Here is a 14,949-nt window from a genome sequence, read left to right on the forward strand (position 1 = left end):
ACACTATTTATTAAGTATAATTTTAGTGCACTCCTACTCAGTATCCTCACAGTTCCTAGTATTTTTGGATGTATTATGGAAACCTGCTTCTACCTAAATTTGCTTTGGTTTTTACTCCATGAATTATATTCTTGTTTTACTTTAGCACTTTCTTTCCTCTCTTTCAAATAGCTTAATTTTTTTCTTTTTTCATTTGTATGTAGAACACCACAAATTGGAATTTTCTTTATTTTCTTCAAAGACAACAAACATCTCCAACACGCCTTCTGCTTCCTTACTCCATGTATTTTTGTTGATGTTTTCTGTTTGCTCTAACAGACTTGTTTTGGATGTCCTGGTGTATTTTGTCTCCAGCCTATGTTTGCTTTCCAGTTTGAGAGCTTCCTGGCAGACAGGGGCTGTAAGTTTGCCTTGTAGAGCATTGAGGCAAACAGTCAGCACTTAATGAGTAAGACACCTGGTTGCTCAGGAGGAAACAGATAGGTGTTTTTCACCATGTTATGAGACGCATTCAGCCCTACAAACTCCCCAGCTTACACCAAAGGAGAGAATCTGAGCAATACTTTGAACACTTTTGACAAGAAATTACCTATCTACCTACATAATTTGATGGTATTTGATGCATTTGTCAGTGTCCAATATCCCTCATCTTTTAAAGGAAGATATGGTAATCTACTGCAGCTCTAGCTAGCATAACAAGACTTAGCAATTTACAATTTTTTATCAAGAGTTTGTCATTTGCATGTTCTCCAAGCTCATTCATAGCATGTTACTAAATCCGTTGCCAAAACACAGACTCCATGTACTCACCTTTTGTATGTGCAAAAGGACTTGTTTAGCATTAGACACACATTCTCAGCATTGTACATGTCTGTTGCTTTTAGTGGTAAGAAAAGGCTAAAGTAAAACCCAAACAAAATTACCACAGTGCTCAACCCCCAATTTACCTTCAACTATCCAATAAGTACGGGATCGTCCCATAGGCATTTTCTTAGCCATTTAGGAAGCTGTCATCCTGAAGCTGAAATAACTTATAATTTGTTAGGGTTTTGGGTTGTTTTTCTTTTTTTTTATTTAATCTGTCTGCAATTCACTAGTAAGTACTCCCCTTTATTTAGGCTTTACTGAATTGGGGCTTTCCCATCGAATTTTCAGTGGCATGTTTCAGGTGCCTCTGGGGACAATGGACCTATGAATGAATTAAAAACAGAGCACAGAGAATTTGCTCCTGGACCAAGAGCTCCAGGAGGGTGGTTCCTCCTCATTTCAGAAAGCAACGTAGGGATTCAGGCACTGTACGAGGAAACACAACTGCAAAAAGGAGCCATGATAAAGGCTGAAGAGACTTCTTTTCCCAAATGCCATCCACTAAAGTAGCTCTTGCATTACAAACCAGTTTGCCAGACATGATATATTATCATAATGAAAGAAGTTAGATTTTTCTGACCAACTCTTTACAAGCTTAATAACAAGAAGTTCTGTGCACACATTCTCCCTGAAATGGTAAAAAACTGTGTGTGTTGGGGGTGGGTGGGAGTGAAGTAATGGGAGAATGGGGGAAATGATGGAGGGAATGGGAAGACAGGCTGAAGAGAACACAAGGGATCATCTAGTCCACCACGCTTCCACAAGGCAGCACCAGTTATTCTTGTCTTTCCTAATGCATTTGGCTAATGCCTCCACTTCATTCAAACTTGCCTTGTAAATCAGATCTTCAAGACCTCTGATTATCATCATTGTATTCTGCCTCCTTCTTGCTGTACAGTGCCCAAAGCAGGATATTGCACTCCAGACTACCAACACACTCACAACTAAGCAGGGAGTGTCTGTCAACAGCAGTTGCACTCACTGTGCAGACATGCATTTAAACTGAACTACTGACAGAGAGAGAAACTCATGCCCTGTTCCTAAATGGCTAAAGCTCATTTCTCAGAGATATACAATATCCCTTTAATCATCTGAACTTGGAAGCCAGTTCTAACAAAAGATAGCTCAAAAATAAAAAGCTCCCTTAGTTGCATCACAGAAAAACACAAATAATAAATATTTAGAACATATTTGCTTTTCAGTGTCTCTAGTAGTTGAATCAGCACTGATCAGAAATAATCTCAATTCTGAAGCATTTGATCAGCAACGAATACAGAAATGGTTTTAGCAAAACAGGTGAGGAGGGGATATATTCATCTTCAGTGTTAGTGCCACAACAGACAACCCTGCACAAGAATAGAAGGCACAGTGCCCACATGTCAGGCTGAGAGCAGATACTCCTTCATAAGAAATTTAAAAAGCAATGGTATAACCAGTTTGAATGACAACCCTATTAAAAGCTGTGTCTTTAAGCCTTACTTAAACAACGCTGAAACATTTCAAGGGGATGATGTTAGGAAACAGCAAAATACCAAGGGATTTCAGCCCAGTTAAATGGAGGGCTGATGCTGGGAGAAGGCAAGTTGCTAGAGTCGTGTAGCCAGACAGTAGGATATGGGGCCTCCATGGAAATCACTTTTGGTTTCCCAAGGACTCTGCCTTGCTGCTAGTCACACTGCAGTAGGTAACGCTGCTTTGGCTACAGATGTGTACTGCACAGGTTTCGCAGGCACTGGGGGAAAACCTAAAGGAGGTGAAAGCTCAGGGCAGCAACTTTCTGTATGGTTGTATTCAAACCTTTTTGCAGCATAACAACCTGCGTGCAGGTCTCATATAAGGTATAGTTATAATGGTGTAACACATACTGACCTTGAGTAAATCACTAAGCATGCAACTTTTGGTGGTTTCAGTGGTCTGATTTACATGAGTAAATGAGGCTTATCCACAGCCAGAGCCTTTGAACTAGATTTTCCATGTATTTCTGCTATCATCTATGTCATTCTCTCTAAGAAGGAACAAGAAAACTCATGGCTTAAATTGATAATTTGTTAATGTTTCACATTGTACAAAACCACAAGCACAAAAATTAAAGAAATACGAAATATATAATACGTTTGTCACATGATACAGTTAGCAGGAAATATTTCAGACAATTTTCCCTCAGAAAAGGCTAGTTCATTAAAAGCAAAGTTATTTGCAAGGGAATGTGTCAATTCATTTGCCATTTAAAAAACCAGAGAGTGTTTTGAAATTGCTCAAATATTCCATTTAGATATTTTCAAGATTAAAAAGGTCTGGTTTAACGTTCAAAATTACCTTTATTTTTTTTCCCCCAAAGACTAATATAGCTACATAGAAAACAAACCAAAATGAAATATTTCAAAATTACTGATATTAAATATTTAAGTTAATCTGATTCATCTTCCCCCTGACTTTTATTTGTGAAATAATTGATATTCTATCTTTTTTTACAATTTCGAAGAGGAGAAAGTTCTGAAACTTAAAAAGTTCTTGACACACATGGTAATTATTTCTCATCCATCTTCAAGTTCTGTAAAGTAATTTCATGAAAATTTTTGAAGAATATTTTTTGAGAAATATTTTGAATGTATCTTTCTTTCTCCTCCCTGCATTTTTTCATCATTAGGGATACAATTTCTTTAAAACAGTCTTAATATTAAAGAGTCCTCCTTTTTCTGTGGCTTACTCTTCCCAAGGCCTTACTCAACAATTTCTAACATTATAGAGTATTTTCTTATAACAACTAATTGTGAAGCCACAGACAGAAGTTTTTAATTTAAGGTGAAGAATAGGTATCTGGAAGACATAAGAAATGCTGGCAATGATCCTGATTTACAGGAAAGTATTAAAATCAACAACTCAAGGCCCAAGGCAAAAAAAAAGTTCTAAATAGAGATAAAACGCAATATAAAGCAGGGGGTTTCAAATTTTTTTCTGGGTGAAATAGGGTGCATTGCACTTTTTGAACTCTGGAATACTACCAAAACCAAGGATATACATGTTCAGAAAAGGATGTCCTTGCAAAATTGGCAATAAACAACAGCAACGGTATCATATATACTTAACAGTTTTTCCACTCACAGTCATCAACTCACTGGCCTCTTATAAAATTGTATTCAGTCTCTGGTAGAGGTTTATACCACAGAAGAGTATTGCCTCAGCTGCTTTAAGGACACTGGACAGGTTTGTTACACTTGAGGGGAGACATGTCCTTGGTGGGTTGTCTTCTGCATCTATCGGTCAAGGCAAAATCTTTGCTGTCCAGTAAACTGCCTTCTTCATACCCCTTGATGCACAGCCCCAAAAGACTTTTTGACATCGCCCCGTCAGGTCAGCATTTTATTTTTCAACTAATAAGAATACAATTAATCAACAAGTACTCAAAATTCTGCAGTTACCAAAGACGTAAAATCCCCAATATTTAAATAATCTATTTTTTCACTAAGTTACTTATTTTGTCTAACCCATCTGAGGGTCTATGAAAATTGACCCTTTACACAAAAAGGTTATGTACAAAACCTCAAGCTAGGTTGTGGATCTGTCCAGGGCTGGTCTCTGATGTGAATAGCCAGTTCAGGGGAGAGACCACTAACAAGTCTTAAATGCAACAGGCTGTGAGTTAAGTGCCTAGGTAGTGTTCATTTTGCACATTTTCACATCTGAATGTCTGTATTTTTGTAGACATTTCTAAGTTTGATGTCGAATGGCATTTTGCCAGAAAAAAAACACCTACTTATAACAGTTGGGTGCTAAAAGCCTACCTTCTGGGCAAACAGTGATTTAAATGTGATTTAATATTAAATGTATGTGCATGTGTTGGTAAATACATACTTGTAAAACAGTCACTGGCAGCACAAATTTAAAGTCTTCATATCAAGTTAGAATATTTATAATATACCCGGTCATTAAAACGTAACAAAAATGGTCTGCTGTACTAGCAGCCAATATTGCTGAACTCGGCATTTTAACTATGAAGTTATTCATATCCTGCTTATTGATTATCATCTGTTTCATTGTATCCTCAAGATGCCCCAGGCACAGATCAGATGCCAGGTACTGATCTGGACCCTCTATCTCAGAGATGTGAAAATGTTCAAGCCAGAACACTCATTTACCAGCCCCAGGACCTTACCGAGTTACTATGTTATTACAGAAAAGAAGAACACATAGGACAGTTTGCTATGTTTACTACCAAGGTTGCATTTTGAATCCCTCACTGAATCTGACAACTTACAGTGTTTCATACACAGAAGTTAGTCCAAAAATTTAAGTACGGACTACAGGTTAAGTTTTATATTAAAAATTATTTGATCTGAGCAACTGTTTTTCTGACTAACTCAATCTTCTGCAAAGTATTCCAATATTTACACACTGCAAAAGAGGGTTTCAATTCGGCTTAGTCAAGAAAGAGAGATTTAAATGGAAAAAGCAACTTCTATGTGAAAAAGTTCAACTAAGAGGAAACATCCAGAAAACATTTAATTTACTTAGTGTCACTATTTCCCTAAAATAAAATGTTAAGGATTAGACTCTCACTTGACAAGGAATGCTATGAGTTACATCTCTGGAAGTAAGTAAAGGAAATATATGCAAATGTCAGGCTATATTACACATAATATCTTAAAAAATCTTGTCTTATGATTTAGCAGCCTGGTCAATAGTACAAGACCCTCAGGCTAGTAGGTCCCAGCCTTCATTTTTTTCAAAATTAACTGGAAGACATAGGTATCAGTAATTGGTGCAGTGCTAGAAGAAGTGTCATTAAGAAGATGGCAGTCACAGCATTCTTCCCTTGTGCTTGTTCCAATCAGCAGCAGTAACTAAAACTTCTGGAGTTGCAAAAACTTTCTTCTGAAACAGGGATTTTATTTTAATACCAACATTGCCCGGGGAAATACTAGGTCTAACAAAATCAAATGGATATGAGGACAAACAGTTTGTCCTAAAAATCTATAGATAGCTAAATCAAAAGATCTGTAATCTCCTTTCAACAACATTTTAAAGCCTAGCACCTTTTCTGAATTTTGTTCTAATTTATATTTTTCCAAATAGTTCAACTAAGGATGCATTATGTAAGCCTACAGGTACAGAGTTTCTTCTGTTTCCTGGTCTGAGACAAATTAAAGGTCAATTTTCAGCACATTATATTTTTCTCGTTTTCTGACTTTTTACACATCTTGAAAATTAGGATAAAGGAACTGAAATCTTGTGGTTTATGGCAGCATTTATTTCACTGCACCAAAAACAAACAAAGAAACAAAAAAGGCCAAACTTGCTGCATCTATCTGGTAGCAAATAAAACCGCTAGCAAGGAATCACCTCTCATGTTTTCAGGAAATAAATGTTAATTTTTGTGCAGACAGATTTTGCATATTTGCCACAGCTCAGCTATGAACTACTCACAAAAAATCCTAAGAACACAATGTGAACATAAAATACTACTGTCTGTTGTCTAAAGACACCTTAGTTTTGCAGCGGGAGTGTTGATGCTTCCAACCTTTTTATTACCTGAAAACCCATCAACAGCTTTATAATGATGAATGCAACACAGTTCAGTTTGTATTTGCGAAATTAACTTTTAAAAATAGCAGATGTGTGCCAGCACATCTGGAAACCACTTTTAATTATACTTTCCTCAAGTGGGAAAGCAGTAGCTTGTACCCAGAGCGAAGCTTTTATATCTGGCCACACAAATGCTAGCAACCACCTGTGCTTTACACTGATTTTCATTATAGACTATATCACATTACTACCCTATTATTCCAGAATGACATTTGAAGCTGTTGTGTGACTAAGCTGCAGCAAGTGTGGTCTTGAAAAGGCCTCTACTCTACAAAAATGTAATAAACTTGATTGCACTTAGGGTACTTACCAGTGAGGGTATCACAATATGCATGCTCCTAAAGTTGGCTTCTCTTGCTCTGAAAGTCATAAAAGATAGACATTAACAATCATGATTACCAGTCTAGGAATTGGAATTTAGCAAACTAATGTATGCCCCCAAATGAGATACCTTGTAAGTATTTGGAATTCCTTTCCGATATTTGTTTCTTTCCTACTATTAACACAGGAGTATTATAGTCAAATACTCTGCTTCTTCAGCCATGCTCTGAGATTACAAAAAGCAATTTCAACTGTGATCTGTCAGCCTAACGGTATTTCAATTCTGTCATAAATATTTTCATAGGTTGTAAATATTTTGAGTTACATGACTGGGTTGGGTTTTCTAAACTTAACCTTCCTTCCCTACCCGCCCCGCCCCACCCAAACGTAACAGCTTTTTTACATCACTGTTCCTCATTTCTGATAAAAAAGAAAAGATGTTTCAGACATCTGTGGAATCCTTTTCTTCTTTACAACACTCTTTCAATATTTTGGAAGAGTGTAATGTTGACACGCAAAATTTTGTATATCATAGTAGAAGGGAAAGGTTGAGCATTTGTAACACTCAGCCCTTGGGACACCTGGCATGCTCAGGGACAGACTCATCAGAAATGGACCCCAATATGTGTAACTTTGCAAAAGGCAAAGTACACAATTTTACAGACCATATTTTATGATAATTTGCTATGCTGACCTGCAGAATGTGCAGGTAACTAAAAAAACCCCAAACATCACTTTAGCATAATTTAAGCTGCTTATCAGTTACTGTGCTTGAAAAAAAAGCTTCCACACTGTTATACACCTAAAAAACCACATTCACTTGTCTCGTATTTTCCGCCTTTAATTCAGGACTTAAGTTTTGCGGTAAATTGTGAAGCCACAGAGGATCCCTCACGGGACGGAGCCCTCTCCCAGTGCGCTGCCCACGTAACTTCACCGCGTGCTGCCAAGGGCTCTGGGATTGCAGCTGAAAGAAACTTGTCCTGCTTTGAGAAAGACTCAAAGCCGACCTCAGCCAGGGATCCTGAGACAGCCGCTATGCTCCCTCTCTAGCAGCTAGAACAACAATCGATCCATACAGTCGCAAGTACCTTGGCTTCACTCCTGCCTCCCACCGCTCTCCCCCCGCGGCTACACACAGCCGCACCGAGGCGCAGAAGCGTCTCAGTGCTGCTGTCTCACACCACCCAGGAGAGCTGCTGCTTCTGAGGCAGGCAGGAGGACTCTTTGGGTCAGCAGAGAGGGAACAGCAAGATTTGCTTTAATGCACCTTTTTTTGCCATCTCAGAGCCTCCCATGTGACACCTGGTAGGCATTTAAATATTCATCCAACTATTATGCATTAAAATAATGTAGGGGGTTTTCACTGGGTCTATATATAACTTTTGCAAAAGTGTTCATAATATTTTAAGAGATTGAATATGTTAACAGTCCATCACCCTGCTACTGTAAAAGCATAACCTGATTTCACATTGCAAATACATTTATTATCCGTGCAAAGAAGGCATAATATTCCTCCTCCTATTCTATAATCTGTGGTAACAATTTTAGATTGCTAAAAAAAATGTTCATCTCTGTGAATTGCTTAAACCTAAAAGAAAAAAGGATCGTGGTCTACTTCAAAATACAGGCATATTCTGAATATAACTTGTTAAAGGTTTTCCAACTAAATACACTTACAGGGCAAACAAAGACTGAAGCACTCTACGGTACTCTACAAAAGATAAAAATATGCTCCTTTTTGTTTGAAGATGAAGCTATCCTGAAATCAACCTTCCTGAAAGAAAATTATATCTAATTATCAAGACAATAGACCTAGAATGTAAATTCATTTCATCCTGGACATACACTATCTAATACAGCATTTAAATAGGGATACACTAGAAGACAGGTAGCTACGCTTTCTGAACTCTGCTTGAAATGGTGATACAAATTGATATAATCAAGGTCAGCCACAAGAGAAATTTTTAGAAGGGGAGAAGGACAAGGGAAAAGACTGCAAATGGGCAAAATAAGCACTCGGACGTCTGCTTTTTTACAACAGGAAGGTATGTTCAAGCCTTTTAGTCAGTAAACCTTCCTCTTTGAGGACTGTCAACAGAGACAGCGAAACTGCTTGAGGAAGATGGCAATGCCACTCACGCTAGTGCCATCAAGAACTAAGGGGGAAGAGGCAGCTTTCTGGCATCCCAGAGCAGCCAGGTCACAGGGTGCTGGATCCAAAGAGCTGTGAAGGCAGGGGGATTCTCTCTGCTGATTGCAACGGGCCCTAGATCAGCTCCTTGCCCATATACATCTTTAACTATCCCACTCGTAGTGCTGTCATCATGAGCTTAAGGATGTGACTGGGAAGGAGAGCAGAAATGTCTTTGAAGTCGTGAAATATATCCAAGATCCTGGATACCTGCCATTTTAAAACACTGAGCTGAACGCACTTGGCCTTAGCAGCAGGTTAAGGGTCTGGAAGCAAGGAGTAAACAAACAGAAAAAATCCACCATGGATGTATCCTCCCTGCCTAACTCCCTCTGATTCCAGGCGTTTTGGCTGCACCGGAGCCGTATCCCCATAAATAGCCATTCAGGCAGACCGCACACCTGCAGCCATGCCGAAGCCTGCCCATCACACTGCTGTCCCTGAGACCCGCTGGAGCTCCAGGGCAAGGGGCTGGTGCTCGGGGCTGCACACATCTGTGAAAAGGAGAACACCTGGGCTTAGGTACAGGGTGTTGGGGAGGCCGAGCAGGCAGAGGGATTACTCCCGGGAGCAGGGTAGTGTCGACTAAGTCACAGCCGTTTTCCCCAGAGCAGAGTTGATGTCGTGCCCGTTCTCTCCTATAGCGAACTGACTGAAAATACTAAAAAGTCTTTGCAATCCTATTGGTCCTGCCAAGGGAGCTTGACTGGCAGGACAATGCATCTTTGTTCTCAATTAAAAACATTATTTGGGCGCAGTAATTACTTAAAAGCCAGGAGGAATATGATTTTGTGATTATAACCACAATTTGTCAATTGAGGCAAATGTTTTAAACTATCAAGGTTTGGTAGAGAAAGAAAAGAGAGGGAGTAATAACAAACATTACTATGACTAAATGTAGCCTTCATGCAGCCAGTGCAATTTTACTTGTATTCTGAAATCACTGTAGCTTAATCACAAACCAAAATCATAATTGTAGTGAAAACCCACATATGACACGCTGATATGGAAGGATTTCATTAGCACGTTACATTACTGGATACTGCTACATTCTCCTTTTCGTAAGAATACACAGCAATTGTGGCTATTCTAATACAGAAAAATGGGAAGCAGAGCAAAAAATAAATGGAGAGAATTTGTGTTAAATTGGATTTTCTTGTCTCCTCCTGTAGTTTTTATCACCCAGATGACAAAACATTATCATTAGCAGTTTATACCAAAAGTTAACATTTGCCCATCGTTTTCTATTTTCTCTAAACCACAACGGTTGGAGCCTGTTATGCACTCCCCTTATCTTACTCTGTTACTTTAGAATCTAAGAGCACACTGTGCACATTAATCTTTCATGGCAGAGTTCACTGAAGTCCTGCCAAAATTCAATAATTGTGTTCCATCCAATGCAGCAATTTATTTATCTCATTGCTGGAATTTAGAACATATAGAACAAAGTGCTTAGTTTATATGAATGAAATGCTTGCTAAAAACCCCCCCACAAGACAAAACAAAACAGCCCTGTTTCATTTCTAAAGTTTTAAAACATGCAGTAGAATCTATTGAGGAATAAAGCTATTTTTACAAGACCTCATGTTTTCTTGATAAACTGAAAGTGTTCTACAATATGTTTAGGTTTTGGTTTTTTAATAAGTGAAAGTATTTTATAAATACATTTGTAACTTTTATTCAAATGTATAACGATATGTACCACTTACACTGCACTACTAAAACATGAAATATTAATGTCTAACGGTCATTAAAAATGCCAACTACAAAGCAAGAATTTGTATTTTGAATGGAGAATAAATTGGTTTACTGCACTGAAAAGGGTAACTGGGAGTTCAACAGTTCTGTGGAGTAAAATCTGAGATACAAAATTACAACAAAGTTAAGCTTTATAATTGCGCTCTTTCATTATATGTTTGCAAACAAATAGTAAACATAAAGCCCTCCAAGTAGGAAGATTAGAGACATGTTATTCCTGAGGGCTGTTAAAAATAAAAATGGCATAATGGAGAATACTTAATATCCTTCACCCTTCGTAGTCTCGGGAAAACTAACTAACCAGTTATTTATCGACCTAACTGTAAAGAAACATTAATCTACTGGTTTGGGATTTAAAAACAGAATACAGTATCTATACATTTTAAACTTTGCACTTACTACTTATGAATACAGAATGCTGATTTATCTGATGGAAACATTACTTCTTTGTGTGTTCATACAGACAATACATTTCTTGATGAAGGAAAATGTTAATTTAGTGTCTGGAATCAAAAGCCAAATTTATAATGTTTTACGTTTTTAAGCAAAACTCTCTGTTACTTCATATATTAGATTTTACACTTCAGGCATGCTATCAGACAAAATTTGACTCTGTATTTAGAAACTGCTCACAAAGTTTTTGGAGCATAAGTTGCTGTGATTAATAACACAACCCTTCACCAACCAAAACAGAAATGAAAACCTCTAGAAGTAGTGCACTAGCATGTGTTCATTATTTCACAGTAAATCCTTCTAGGTAAAACTAGGAATATCACAGTAAAACATTCTAAAGTCAGTTTTGCAGTAACTAGATGTGTATATGCATATTTTAAATTAACTGTACCTAATTTACTAACTCAGAAGTTACTTCCACGTACCAGCAAATAAATTCCATAACAATATGCGAAAATTCTACTGTCACATTGACTTTTGCACCCAGTATGGTCATTTTGTGGCAATGCTTTACATTAACATAGGATTCAAATGTGATGTATTTTTCGCTGTTGTAAAATGTTTTAAAAATCCCAGAAAAATGCAATTAAGTCCCATCCATTTTATTTTACTAATGTTCTCCACCTATTTTTTTCAACATGTTAATCTTGTCTGCTTTCTTTCATTGTAAATACAACGTGTTACAGTTAAACTTGTAAGAGACTTTCGAGTATTGTAACTCAGTCTCCTGCAATGTAACAACGAACAAACTCTCTCTCCCAGGCAAGTTATATGAAAGTACAGATACTGAAGAGTCTATAAAGCTCGAGTTTTTTCCCAGTCTAGCTATGTCTTGCATTATGTAATAAAGGAAACACACACACACACATACACACACAAACACCTTAAAGAAAATCTATGGTTTAGCAGAAGAAAGACAATACCTGTAAAGCCCATTTTAACAGCAGGAACTACTGCAAAAGGGATCAAGGCTGGAGGGGCAGGGGGCAGGGGAAGGTGCGAAAACGCTGTTCCACATCGATATTGCTGCTGAAGTATGGTATTGCTTATAAGCAAACAACACATTCAGGAAGAAACGAGCAACTCCTCAGCTATAGCCACAAGTGCTGTTATGTAAAATAAAAATAGCTAACAAAAATGCTGCCTAATGAATTTAATCTTTACATTGAACGCACATGGAAAAGAAACTGGGGTAGAGTATACACAGCATGTAATAGGAGGTCCTTAATTTCCAATTGCTGGGTTGCTTTGTTAAATACAGATTAAATTCACAAAACGTTCAAGTGTACAATAATAATGTATTCACTTACAGTGCCAGACTTGTTTATGTAATATCAGCAAGGAATAATCACCCATTTATTGCACTGATGATCTCCACAAGTCTTGAAACTCTGAGCACACTTGAAAGGTGAACTTTTGCAGCTCCTTATTAATGTTTAGACTAACTCCATTTCTCCCTTTTTAACAACAAAGGACAAGCCAGCTCCTGCTCCCTGTCTCACAGATCAGACCCATACCCAGATTTCAAGGAATCAGGATAAATCCAAAGACACATCCAAGATTTTCCTTGCAAATTTACCCTCAATGGATCTAGGCATGTATTTTTTAAAGAGTTATATTAAAAAGCTTCACTCGCACAATTCGAACAAAGAAACTTCTCGAAAATGTCATTACTTACTGTTCACTGAGCATAATTTACTGATATTAAAAGTTTAAAGATTCATCTGCTTTACGTCCACAAGTGTTTTAAGCAACCCCTAATACTGTATCCTGCTTAAATGTGACAATTAGGGCTACTTTGGCATGTTGAAAAATATAAAGGTACCAATGATCCTCATTATGCCTTAGCTCCCTGTAGCCTGGTTTTTGGAGGTGCGTAAGCCGCAGAAATTTAGAATAATAGCAACCATTCGGTACACGAGGAAAAAACAGACCCCCCCCGAATGCTTCAGATATACTGTATAAAGTCATTTTGACATGCCTACACAACTGGTTGTGGCAGCTTTCAGACATGATTCCTAATCACAAAAAAATGCTTCAGGTTCTTTTAGAGAAAGCTTGCCGTTGGGAAGTTGATTTTGGCCAAGTGCCAAAATCATGTGCAAAAGGGGCCCTCATTACCAATTCATGGCAGCCTTCAGCACTGACAAAAAATGTGACCCAACAGGCTAAAGCAACAACTAAAATTAAAAAGTATGAGACAAAGACAACTTACTTAATATTCCTTCCATCGCCACATTAAACTTTTCCGTAATTAAACCCTTGTTAGTTCAAAGCAGTTTTCAACTACTTTTAAATGATTGCACAGGCAGTCTGTAACAGTTGAAAGCTTTCCCTGTAAATTCTCCCCAGCCACTCCACTTTTAACAGCATTTGGGTCCGACAGCAGAACTTTCTGCTGTGCGCCTCTGCAAGAAACCCCGCTCCAAAAAGAAGCGAGGCGCCCGCGCGTATTTCAGCGAAAACTAAGCAGATCATTACAAGATTTTGCAAGCATTAAAGGCACAGAAGGAGTGAGGAGGGGGGAGGAGAGAAAGAGCTCGATACGCGGGAGCAGCTATTTCCTAAACTTTCTAAAAAGCTTATCAAAACGGGCATGCAAACCTTAAGCAATCGCAATTACCAGCACTCGCTGCACCACTATCCCATAAAAGCAGATTTGATACACGGCCTTACCTAGATGTCGTCTGGCTTTTCTGTGGATCAAAAAGTTTCCTGCCTAAGCACAGAGATATTCTTTCACAAACCATAAAGGCCCCTTTTATTAATCCAGCACTGTAACAGCCTGCTTTCTACACCACGTTGAGAGCAGGATGCGTCAGCTTTCGAGAGAAAAAACAGTCTTAATACACAATTAGTGGCAGATTGTATAATAGTGGATTTATCCTAAAGAGTGAAAAGGCATTTTTTAAAAAGCAAAGAGGGTGCGGTCAGATGTTAGGCTATCCCTGAGAAAAGGGGCCTAGGCTGCACTAGTACCTAAATACTAGCAGAAGCTTACTGGGAAGGGAGCCAATGGAATGACTTTGTTTGACCCAGCTGCCAATCTCTCCTGAAGCACTGCGCCAGACTAAACACTGACACTATTTTAACTCAAATCAGGCTACAGCAGCTGTTTGCTTTCCGGCTCTCAGCTATGCACCATGGCCATGATGACTCTGCACAGCACATATGATAGAGCTGGGCCACTTCTGCTAAAATATGTTCCATGTTTGGACTGGTGGTATAGAGGTGGGGGTTGGGGGGGCTGCTGTTTTGGGGGTTTCTTTCTTCCTTTTTTCCTTCTTTTTTTTTTTTTTAAACATCCCTGCCTCCATTTTCCCCAAAGTGAAATAAAAATGAGATTTGAGGCTTGCGGAAAATTCAGCATTGTGAGTCAGGTGAAAGGAGAAAAGTTACTGCTTGGGACTGACAAGAACCAGAATACATTGTAAAGGTGTGCATGTGCATGTGCATGCATGACACCAAAATCCATCTACAACCTGAAATTATTTATTTTCCTCTTGCTAGTTGCTCTAAAATTGCTCAGCATAAAAATAATCAACAGATTCTCCCCCTCACTCATTTTTAACTGTAAAATGAAAATGTGTGTGTGTGTATATATATGTTAGAAAGCAGGCATTACATGTGTGCATACATGCACACATTTACATATGCATCCAGATTCTGGTCTAAATTATACCAGTGCAAATTGCACCGTAAGCAATGAAATTATTACAGGTTAAAACTGAGGGTGGAATTCGATAGGCAATTTACATATGAAAGTATATGAG

The 14,949-nt window shown here is 38.2% G+C and overlaps 1 long non-coding RNA gene across 2 annotated transcripts in view; it reads right to left on the reverse strand.

Moving 5' to 3' along the window:
- The window catches only part of LOC132317855 (uncharacterized), a 102,828-nt gene extending 88,700 nt beyond the window's left edge, over positions 1 to 14,128 (reverse strand). For both annotated transcript variants that reach the window (XR_009484245.1, XR_009484246.1), the window contains exons 1-2: positions 13,853 to 14,128; positions 6,761 to 6,809 (exon numbers count right to left, since the gene is read on the reverse strand). This is a non-coding gene — a long non-coding RNA (uncharacterized LOC132317855). The remainder of the gene's footprint in view (positions 1 to 6,760; positions 6,810 to 13,852) is intronic.
- Between the last annotated feature and the right edge of the window lie 821 nt (positions 14,129 to 14,949).

This window comes from Gavia stellata, chromosome 1, assembly GCF_030936135.1.
Source record: "Gavia stellata isolate bGavSte3 chromosome 1, bGavSte3.hap2, whole genome shotgun sequence".
Taxonomy (NCBI): Eukaryota; Metazoa; Chordata; class Aves; order Gaviiformes; family Gaviidae; genus Gavia; species Gavia stellata.